Here is a 12,212-nt window from a genome sequence, read left to right as displayed (position 1 = left end):
ATATTAATAATTTTAGCTATAATAAAAAAGGTATATTACTTTATATAACTATTTAAATAAGATTAATATAGCTAGAAGTAGGTGCCTTAGAGGTATATAGCGGACTCAGTAATACCGGATTAGACTATAACTTCCTTAATAATAATTGAGCTTAAAGCCGGGGCTTTACTATTTTAGCTAAATATAATTAAGAATTTGTAATCTTTTATAGAAATAGATTTAAGATCTATTAAGCCTATAATCTTAAGGTATTTATTATAGATAATTATAGTAAAATATATTCTTTTAAGCTCCGGTTCTATAGATATAAGAATATTGGCTCTTATAGCCTTATTTTTGGTATGGAATTCTATAAAGTAACCCTTATATAATATATAGACTATATTAAGAAATAATAGATATATATATTTATATAGTCTAATAATATTGAGATTCTAATACTAAAAGAATTTAGTAAGGAGCTTAACTAGTATTTTAAGCTAGTACCTCAAGTTTTATTTTTAACTAAAGGCAAATATAACTATTCTAGATAATAGGCTTTATATATTTGTAATAGTTACTAGGTTTCTGCTTTATTATATAGTTCTAGTAATACTAAATAGGAGTTTTTAATATAGTAAATTAATATCTTCCGGAAAGGGGCCTTAGAGATACCTGTCTATTTCCGAAATAATAAATATAAAAACTTCTTAGAGGTTTTTAATTCTAATAAAGCTTCAGAACTTCCTAATCTTAGTAGTATTAAATACTTTATTAATATAGATAGTACGGTTCCATATAGACCTTTATATAATCTATTAGAGACCTAACTAGAAGTATTATATCTGTATTTATAGGATATATTTTATAAATATTAGATAAAGCCTAATAAAAGTCTAGTAGGGGCGCTTATTTTTTTTATTCCCAAGAAAAATAAAGAACTATACCTTTATATTAATTATTATAAACTTAATTAAGTTATAATCAAGAATTAGCATTTGCTTTCTCTTATTAATAAGACTCTTAACTAGCTCCGAAAAGCTAAGATCTTTATAAAACTAGATCTTAAGAATATATATTATTAGGTAAGAATTTATAAAAAATATAAGTAGAAAACGGCTTTTAGGACCTACTATAGCTATTTTGAATATCTTATAATACCTTTTAGGCTAGCTAATATACTAGTTATATTTTAAATATATATTAATATTATACTTATAGGGCTTCTGGATTATTTTATAATTATTTATTTAGACGATATTTTTATTTACTTCCGAAATAAAGGTAAATACTATAATTATATTCGCCAGATACTTACTAGGCTATATAAAAATAATCTATTTTATAAACTTAGTAAATATAAGTTTAATATTAAAGAAGTCGAATTTTTGAGCTTCCTTATTAGAATAAAAGGTATTTATATGAATCCTGAACGGATTTATAGTATTATTAAATAGCTAGAACTAGAATTATTCTATAATATTTAAGTATTTCTTGAATTTACTAATTTCTATTATAGATTTATTTACTATTACTTTTAGGTAGCTATAGGCTTAATAAACTTCTTAAAAGAAATAGAAAAGGGCCGGAAATCCGGTTCCTTTATATAAATAAATAAAGCGGCTAAAAGCTTTAAGACTTTAAAAAAAGCTTTTACTATAATACCTATTCTAGTCTATTTTAATTCTTCTAAGAAGATTTATATTAAAACTAATATATTAAAATTTGTAATTATTAGTACTATTTTATAATAGGTTAATTCTAGTAATAGCCCGAAAAAATACTAGTATCTAGTAGTATTCTAGTTCCGGAAACTTTCCGGAGCTAAATATAACTATAGTATCTATAATAGGAAGCTGCTTATAATTATTAAAGCCTTTAAGTATTAGTACTATTACCTTAAAGGATTCAGGTTTATAATTAAGGTTATTATAGACTATAATAACCTCTAATACTTTATAGAAATAAAGTATCTAGAGAGCTATTAAATATATTAGATAATATATTTTATAATATATAATTTTAATATTATTTATTATAGAGGCGCCTTAAATCTAGCAAACGGACCTAGTAAAAGACCTAATTATAAAGAAGGTTCTATTAATATAATTTGGCTTCTGACTTTTTAAAATAAGTTAAAGAAAGCTTTTATAGTTATAATTCAGAGATTCTTATAGATATCTAAAGAGTTCTCTTTTTGAAATAAGTATTATTTAATACTTACTATATCTATAGCGGCTAAGGAGAAATATTTGCTATAAGATAAATAAATAGATTATTTTATAAATCCCTTAACTATAGAATTAGTTAAGAAGTAAAATATAGAAAGATGCCTTAAAGGCTCTACTATTATAGCTAAGGTAATAGAAGTATCTATAACTATATTACTTAATAGAACTAAAGACTTTTTAGTCTCTCGAGTTTTTGAATTAGATAGTTATAAATATCTAATTCCTTATATATAGATATATATAACTACTAAAAGAACTATAGTACTAGCCTCTTTATCTAAATCTCTTCTGGATATTATCTAGATAGCTTAGAGAAATAATTCTTAATATTAGAATATTATAAAATAGAGGCTTAGTAAGAAAGATACTAAAAGAAAAGAAATCTGGAAAAATAATTCGGGTTTACTTAAGTACTATTCCAGAATTATTATACCTAATAATTTCGCTTTATATTAAGAAGTTATAAAACTTTATTATAATAACCTAATAGCCAAATACTATAGAGTAGAAAAGACTCTCGAGCTTTTTAGAAGATCTTAGTATTAGGAGAATATAGAAGGAAATATTTATAATTATTATTAAGAATATAATATTTGCTAGAGAGTTAAGATAAAGAGGTATTTACTATATAGTCTGCTTAGTAGTTTACTATAGCCTAAGAAATCCTAGAGTAAGATCTCTATAGATTTTATTACAGGTTTACTACTATATAAGAATCCGATAAAAGGTTCTGATTTTAATATAATTCTTATAGTTATTAACTAGTACTCTAAAATAGTAAGATATATTATATATTATAAAACTATTAACTTTCTAGAGTTTACTAAAATTATATAGGAATATATTTTCTTAATCTTTAGCTCCTCTAATAAAATTATTTCTAATTAAGGAATAGTATTTACTAGCTAGTTCTAGTCTGCTTTCTGCTTCTATTTAATATATAAATAGTATTTAAGTATAGCTTACTATTTCTAGACGAATAGTTAGATAGAAAGGCAGAACTAGGCCCTGAAATACTATCTAAGATATTATTATAATACCTAAAAGAATAACTAGTTTAAGAAGTTATCTTTTGCGGAATTTATATATAATAACTTAAAATATTAGGTTTTATAGAATATATCTTTTTATATATATTACGGATACTATCCTTAACTTCTATAGAATTTTGAGAACAGGATTATAGGAAAGGTATTAGCTATATATAAAAGGCTAGAAATCTTTAAAATAAAGCGAAGAAAGCTTAAGGATTTATAGTATTATATATAAAATAACCGGGAAACCTACTATAATAAGTATTAGTTAGCTAAATACTACTTTAAAGAAGCCTAAATAATACTATTAATAAAGAATATTAAACTTAAGGCAGGAAAGCTTAAGCTAAAATTTATAGATCTATTTAGGATCCTTAAATATATTAGTAATTTAGTATATAAGTTAGAATTACTAAGTATATATAATTATTTATATCTAACTTTCTATATTTCTCTTCTTAAAAAGTATATAATAAAAAAGAGTTAGGAGCTATACTTATATCTCTTCGGAGAACTTCCGGAATTAATAAATAATAATAAAGAATAAAAATAGGAAATAGAAGCTATTATTAATTACTAATAAGATAATAGAAATAAGGAATAATAGTATTTAATTAAATAGAAAGCCTGGCCTAAAGATTATAATATCTGGTTACCTGCTTTTCCTAATCTTAAAAATTTCAAGAAACTTCTAAAATTATATAACTAAAACTATAGCTTAAAATCCGAAACTATTTTTTAATAATTTTTTAAGGTTAAAAAGAATTCTGGACTACTAAGAAAAAGGCTATTTAAAAGAAAGAGAGAACCTAGATAGCTAAGAAAAGGCCCGGAATAATAATAGAAATACTTTTTCCCTGGGTTTTTTTACTTATAAAGGTTTTTTAGGATTTTATTAAGGCTTATAAGAATTATATTTAAATTATTAGAAAAAGGTTTAGGATTAAGAAAGATTTATTATAGATAAACTAGCTATAGGTATCTTAAATAAATAAACTTTAATTCCTATAAATTTCTAATTCCCAAAATAAAAATATTAAATACCGGCCCTATTTAGGATTTAGTAAAGAATTAGCTAATACTTTCCGGAATCCGCTTATTTTTTAATAAAATATAATTATATTATAATAATATTAGTATTAAAGATATTAAGAGAAATAAATAAGGAACTTATAATAGCTATATATACTTTATAAAAGGCCCGAATTTCTGAAGTCAGGTTCCGAATAGTTATAAGTATTATATTATTAGTACTTGAAGTACTAGTAGTAGACTACTTAGTAATCTCGGTAGTAAGCTTAATAATAAGATTAATACCTTAAAAATAGATATTATAGTATTTCTTTAAGAAATTAGTAAGTATCTAAGTATATTAGAAAAAACTTACCTTTAGAATACTAATTCAAGTAGTATTATTATCTGCCTTATTAAGATAGGAAGAAGAATTCCGAAGCTTATTAGTATTTTTCTAGTTTTTGAAAACCTAATTAATAATATTATTCTTATTAGTATAATACTATTTAGGATATACTTTAAGAAATTTCTTAAAGATTATAATAGTATCTTTCTAGGACCGGCAAGCCTCTAATAAGTAGTAAGGAATCTGAAATTACGTTAGCTTTAATAAATATTAAAGCTAAAGAACTTACTAATATATAAGACTTAGAACCTTTATTATAATAGTTATAATTCTTCTTGCCAGGTACTATAGTATATAAGGTAAAGGGATTAATAAGCAAATACTTAAAATATTTCAAGTATTTACTAGTAATAGAAAAGAAGGCTATAAGGTTACCTTTATACTTGTTATTATATAAACGAATAATAAAGCCAGAAGAAGATATTATGGAATTAATTAAAAATAATTAAAAAAGACTTGGAGAAGGGCAGAAGAAGAGGCTAGAAAGTAATAATAGAAAAAGTTATTATATATATAGTTATTAGAAAGAAAGAGAGTATATAGTAATATAAAGAGATTCTTTTATAGAAATAGAGAACTATCTGGATTAACTACTAGTTTTCGAGCTAGTTCTAATCGGAAATTAGCGTAATTAATTAATATATATTTCTAGAAGCCTATAAATAATCTCTAGAATCTTAGAAATATTTATATAAGTTTCTTATATAAATATTTATTAAATTCTTTCTATATAGCTATTTAGATTATTCTAATACAAGATCTAATAGGTAGTATTAATTTTATAGGGTAGTGCCTTGGTACTTTGAATTGAGCTAATTAGAATACTTAGATCCCAAATAAAATTATAATTATTAACTAGCCCCTATATTTGAAGTATAATTACCCTTTTTTCTCGCTTACTTAGTCCTAATCTAATTAGACGATTTTTATATCTATTATCTAGATTATATTAGTAAATCCATTTTCTAAGATACTAGAAGTTTACTTTAATTAAATATATAATTAATTAAATATTTTACTAGAATGAATTAATAGATCTTGGGAATAAGATTCTAGAAGAGGAGTATAGTTATAATATATATAGGGTTATATGTAACTTAAGGATATATAAAGAATCTCGGATATTACAGGTATTAATTAGAGAGATTAAAGGCCCTTTAATATTATAACTAACTACTATTTATATTATAAGTATTAGGCTTATAAATTACTAATTATATATATATTATTGGGGCCTTCTATTTAGAGGGGGCTTTTTTGGACCTTATAGGAGAAACAGAGATTAGTTCTATACTGAATTTAATACTATAGTTTTATAATATACTAATTTATTCTATTGTCTTATTACCTACTAATAAATACCTTATATATTCGAATATTAATACTATTATTTTTAAATTAAATAATTCTATTAATATTAGATATTTTATTTATTATATAAGTTATAGTTACTAGTTTTATAAATTTTTTAGTATATCTTATTATATTTAATATAATAGTATTTCTTATTTATAAGATAATAAAATAGGAAATATTATTCTTAATTTATTAGTTCTAAAATATAATAGCTAGATCTAATATTTTTAAAGTATTAATAAGTATTCTTATTTCTTTCTAAGTTTTTAGAAATAAAATAATTATTTTCTTTAGTAGTTTTATTAAAATATTATTAATTTTAGGAATTCTATATTTATTATAATTAAAAGTATATTAGATTTCTAATTTGTTTTATTTATTTCCGGAAGTATTAATATTTATATTCTTAGCTAGACTATTTCTTTATTTATTATTTTTTAGAATAGTATATTACTGGCCTCTTATATAGAATAGCTTTTTTTTATTCTGGTTTATTTTCGGAAAACCTTTTTAGCTATTTCTATTTCTTTTCTTTTTCTTTTTAATAAAAAGCCCGTTATTATATTAATAGAAATACTATTTATAACTAAATCTTAATATTATTTATTAATTCCAGAATTTAAAATATTAGTAATTCTAATATAATTTCTTTTAAAATAAAGCAGCTATTTAAATTCCTTAGATATAATTTATTTACTTCTATATATAAATTCCGGTTAGCTAGTTTTCTTATTTTTTTCTTATTTAGTAAATTAGATATCTTTTATTAAATTAGTAAATATATTTATAATTTATAAGCTTTTTTATTAGTAAATAATAAAACTAAAAAATATAAATATATTCTAAATTAATATTATTATTCTTATTTCTATTATAGTATTTATAATAAATTTGTTTCCTTAATTCTGGATTTATACTATAGGCTATATTAATTTAAATAATATTTTTTTAATTATATTTAAGACTAATTTTCTTTAGAATATAATTATTTGAACTCTTTATCTATTTTAGTTTAATTACTATAACTACTATAATACTTTCTATAACTTTTATTATAACTTCTAATATATTTTTCCCGAAAACCCGAATTATATTTACTAGGCTATTAATATTATTATTCTTATTATAATTAGCTAGATAATATAAATAGGCTATAGATATTTTCCAGAATTATAATAATAGTTATATTAAGTTATTTTTATAAGTTATTTTAAGTTATAATTATAATAAATAGTTTTTCTAGACTTTTTACTAGCTAATTAATATTATTTCTTTTAGATTTGCTATTTTTAGTAAATTTTATATAATTAGCTATAAGTTAGGCTCTTTTTTTATTTATATCTATAATAGCTTTAAAAAGTATAATAGAAAGAACTAATAAAGAATAATTATTTTCTAGTTTAGAAATTATATTATAAATTATTATATTTAAGTTTAGATATATCTGAATTATTATTAATATTAAAATAATGTTTTTTCTTTTTATATTAATAGAATATTAATACTTTTTTATATGTTTTATTATATTTATAAATAGAAATATTTATAGGCTTAAAGTTTATATTTTTAAGAATATAATTATTTACTAGAATAAATAATTTCTTTATAAATTCTCGGTATTAAATAATTTTATCTATTTCTTTTTTCTTTAATAATTTCTTTAATATTTTATTAAATATATTAATATAAGACTTAGAAAAGATTTCTTTATTTTAGGCTTATATAATAATCTAATTAAGAAATTTATAGCTAATTTTAAGTATTTTCTAATTATATTCTCGGAATTTCTTTAATAAGGCCTTAAAGAACTTGGTTTCCTAATAATTTTCTAAGTTATTAGTATAGTATTCTGGTATAGCCTTAATTTAATTCTTATAAATAAAAGAAATATAATAGATAATTCTCTCTCTTTTAATATTATTAGAAATATAATAGTTCTTATATATATTTATATATTATTCTAAGAATATAGAAATATTATTTTTCTAAAACTATAATACTTTAAAAGTTTCTATAAATAATAAATTTAAATCCGGTATTAGTATATATTTATTCTTAGCTATATTAATTTTAAGAATTTCTTTTATAATTAATTATAGAGTTTTTATACTTGAAATCTCTATTAATAAGGTTTTTAAAAAACTAATTTCCTATTTAAGTATATCTTTTAATTTAGGAACCGGAATTTAAAAAAAAACTAGTTAATAATAATAAATATAATCTAGATTTAAGTTTTAGTATTAATAATAATAAAATAGTAGCTTTTCTAGTTTTATTTCTATTATTTATACTTTCTTATTTTATTAATTTAATATCTATAATATTTTTTCTTACTTTTATTAAATTAAATATATCTAGTAATATTATTAAAAATAATAATAAAAATAATAAATATAATTTTATTAATTTCTCTAACTTTTCTGAATTCTCTTTTTTATTTCTATTTAATATCTTTTTCTTTTTTTTAAAAAGCTTTCTAGATTATTTATATAATTTCTTATTTCCGATTTCTTTTTAATATTTTATTTAAAATTAAAAGTATTTTCTTTTTTAGATACCTTTTCCGGATTTAGAAATAAGCTTTTCTACTAAAATTAATATTACCTTTATTTCGGTTTTTATTATAACTAAAACTAATATATAAATTAATAATATAACTTTATTTCCGAATATTAAAGTCTATTTCTAACTAAGATCTAATTTATATTATTTTAATATAATATTTCTTATTTTATTTCTCTTGCTTTTTTTCTTTTATAATTAGCTTCTATTTTTACTATTTCTATAAATTATACTAATAATTATATCTTATAGCTAACTCGTATCTAGGTTACTAAATATATTAGATATTAATATAAAATACTAAGATTAATATTTATATATTATTAATATTTTAGCCTTAGGCTTAAAGTATTATAATAGCCCTTTTTTTCTAAACTTACTAAGCTAATAATTCGCCTTATAAAAATCTCTCAGAATTTTATAAGAGTATTATTTTAATTATAAAGTTTCTATTTCCCTATATTACTTATTATAAAATATATAAGAGGGAAACTATAATAAGTTAAAACCCTATATAAAGTATATTAAAGTATAAAATATAACTTAATAATAAAATAATAAGATTAAAAGTATAAATAATAAAATATAAATAGTATATAGTATATAAAAGCTTAATTAATTAAATATAGAAAAGAAATTATTATTTAAGATTATAGAAAAACTAGTTTTCTTATATAATTTCTATAAGTTATATATAAAAGACTATGGCCTTTATTATATAATTAAAATCTTAAAACTATTAAAATAAAGTAATTTTAATAAAATATAGCTTACTATATTATAATATCTAATATATATCTAATATATATCTAATATACTATTATTATTAAAATAGATTATAGTAACTTGAAATACTTTATAATTAAAAGAAAATTAAATAATTAATAAATGAGATAAATAAAAAAGCTAGCTACTTTTAACTTTATTTTAGAATATTATTTAAAGTATAGTAATTTTACTAATAGGCTATTAAAAAAGCCAGACTTTATAATAAATATAAATAAAGATATTTTATTATTTATATTTTATAGTAAGCTATAAAATATAAAATAAAAAGCCTTATAAATAATATTATACTATTATACTATTTTTATAATATTATAATATAAGGCCTAAAAAAAATTAAAAAAATAAATACTTTTTAATTAGTAAAATACTAAGGAATTCTAAAAAGAAAAGTTATTTTAGTAATAAAATAGTATTAGAATTACTATTATTTAAGTCTATTACTAATATAACTAGTTATAAATAATATATATTACGAATTCTAGTTATATAAATAGCTAAATCTGAAATAATATATAAAAAAAATAAAGAAATATTACTTAAACTATTATTATAGTACTAAAGACTTAATTCCTTAATATAATCCGAGTAATATAAATAGTTCTTAAAAAGAACCTTTACTAGAATTATTAAAATATTAGAATACTATTTATATATTAAATAAACTAGCTTTTAAAGAAAAATTATTATAAGTAAATTATAATAATTCTATAAATAAGTATTTTAGTACTAGTAAAATATTAGAAATTTTCTAGAAAGAATACTTCTAATAAAATATAAAAAAAATATAAAAAACTATATTAGAACTTATTTTATATATTAATAAACTAAAATTAAAAGATATTTATTATATAATATACTTAGTTTATTTCTTATTTCCTTAAAACTATAATAAGAAATTATTATAAACTTTATTATAGGGCTATCTTTTTCTAAATTTTATAATAAAATATATAATTCTATATTTATTATTATTAATAACTAAACGAAAATAGTATAATATATTTCAATTACTTAAGAAGTCTCGGCTCCTGAACTAGTAAAGCTATTTATATACTATATTATTAAAGACTTTAATATATTTGCAAATATAATTTCTAATAAAGAATCTGTTTTTATAAGTAAGTTCTAATTAAATTTATATTTTTATTTAAAGATTTAATAATAGCTAAATATAATATTTTATTTTTAAATTAATAAATAAATAAAGAATCTAAATCAAATTCTAAAATAGTATTTAAATACTATACTAATTACTAATAAGATAATTAAATAATAAAGTTTACTTTTATAAAATTCATATATAATAATTTTATATATTTAATAATAATAACATTTTTATTTTATATATTATATGAATTTTATTCTAATATTAAATTATATATTAAGAATAATATTTCAGAAAAAGAAATACTAGTAATATAAGAAAAAATATAAAAAATATAAATAAAACAGGAAATACTAGAGAAATAATAATAAGAAGTAATAAATATATAGAAAAAGTATTATAATAAAAAATATATTAATATAAAGTTTAAGATATATAATAAAGTTATATTTTAAATTAAGAATATTTAATAGTTTTATTCTAATATAAAGCTAATAAATAGATATTTCGGCTCTTTTAAAGCTCTAAAAATTATAGAAATATATAAATAAATATATTACTTAAAATTATTATTATTATATTAGATTTATAATATTTTCTATATTTCTTTTTTAAAACTATAATATTTACGAACTAGTATTATAATAGAACTAGAACTAATTGAGATTAAAAATAAAAAGAAGTTTAAAATAGAATCTATTATAGTTTATAGAAGAAAAAAAAGAATAAAAATATCTTATTTATTAGAAAAGCTATTTATTAGTAAATAATATATAGGAATTATTAAGTAATCTAGAAAATATAGCTTAAGAATTATAAGAATATTTAGAAAAGAATAATATTATAATATTATTAGCTAAATAGAAATATAAAAAATAAATGCTTTTATTAGGAAATTATTAAAAAAACCATATATTTATTTTCTTAGAAAAACTATATAAAAATTACTAAAAACTCTAATTTTTATATTTTATATATATTTTATTTTTATAACTATTATTATTATTATTATTATTATTATTATTATTATTATTATTATTATTATTATTATTATTATTATTATTATTATTATTATTATTATTATTATTATTATTAATTAATTATTATTATATTATTATTATTATTATTATTATTATTATTATTATTATTATATTATTATTATTATTTTATTATTATTATTATATTATTATTATTATTATTATTTTATTATTATTATTATTATTATTATTATTAATTATTATTATTAATTTTATTATTATTATTATTATTATATTATTATTATATTATTATTATATTATTATTATTAATTATTATTATTATTATTATTATTATTACGATGGTACTGCCTACAGTCTTTTACCCGCAAGGTATCAAAAAGCTCGATTTTGGCACAGCTCAACCCCTGCATTATTATATTTGGAGCCTCTTGCTTACGCATCTACTTAATTTTTTTAGCAGTAACTTTACCGATATTCCCTTGAGAATAGATACCTTCCAAATACAAGTTTAATACGATGTTCAATGTTTTTGCGTCTAAAATCACTTAAAGCCTTGCAAGCTGCCCCTCGCTAGTACTCAAGGCCAAGTTAACTGGCCTCCACGGCGAAATCCAGTTAAAATGTCGAAGCTCCCTGACCCTGAGCAAGTTCGCTGGAAGTACATAGCAGATTCGATTACCTGGCTTGCCCCGTAATTTAAGGCCAAGGGCTGCTCTATAATACGATCGGGCAATTGGG

Source organism: Hyaloscypha bicolor, assembly GCF_002865645.1.
Source record: "Hyaloscypha bicolor E unplaced genomic scaffold K444scaffold_86, whole genome shotgun sequence".
NCBI lineage: Eukaryota > Fungi > Ascomycota > Leotiomycetes > Helotiales > Hyaloscyphaceae > Hyaloscypha > Hyaloscypha bicolor.
Note: the sequence above shows the minus strand (reverse complement) of the source record.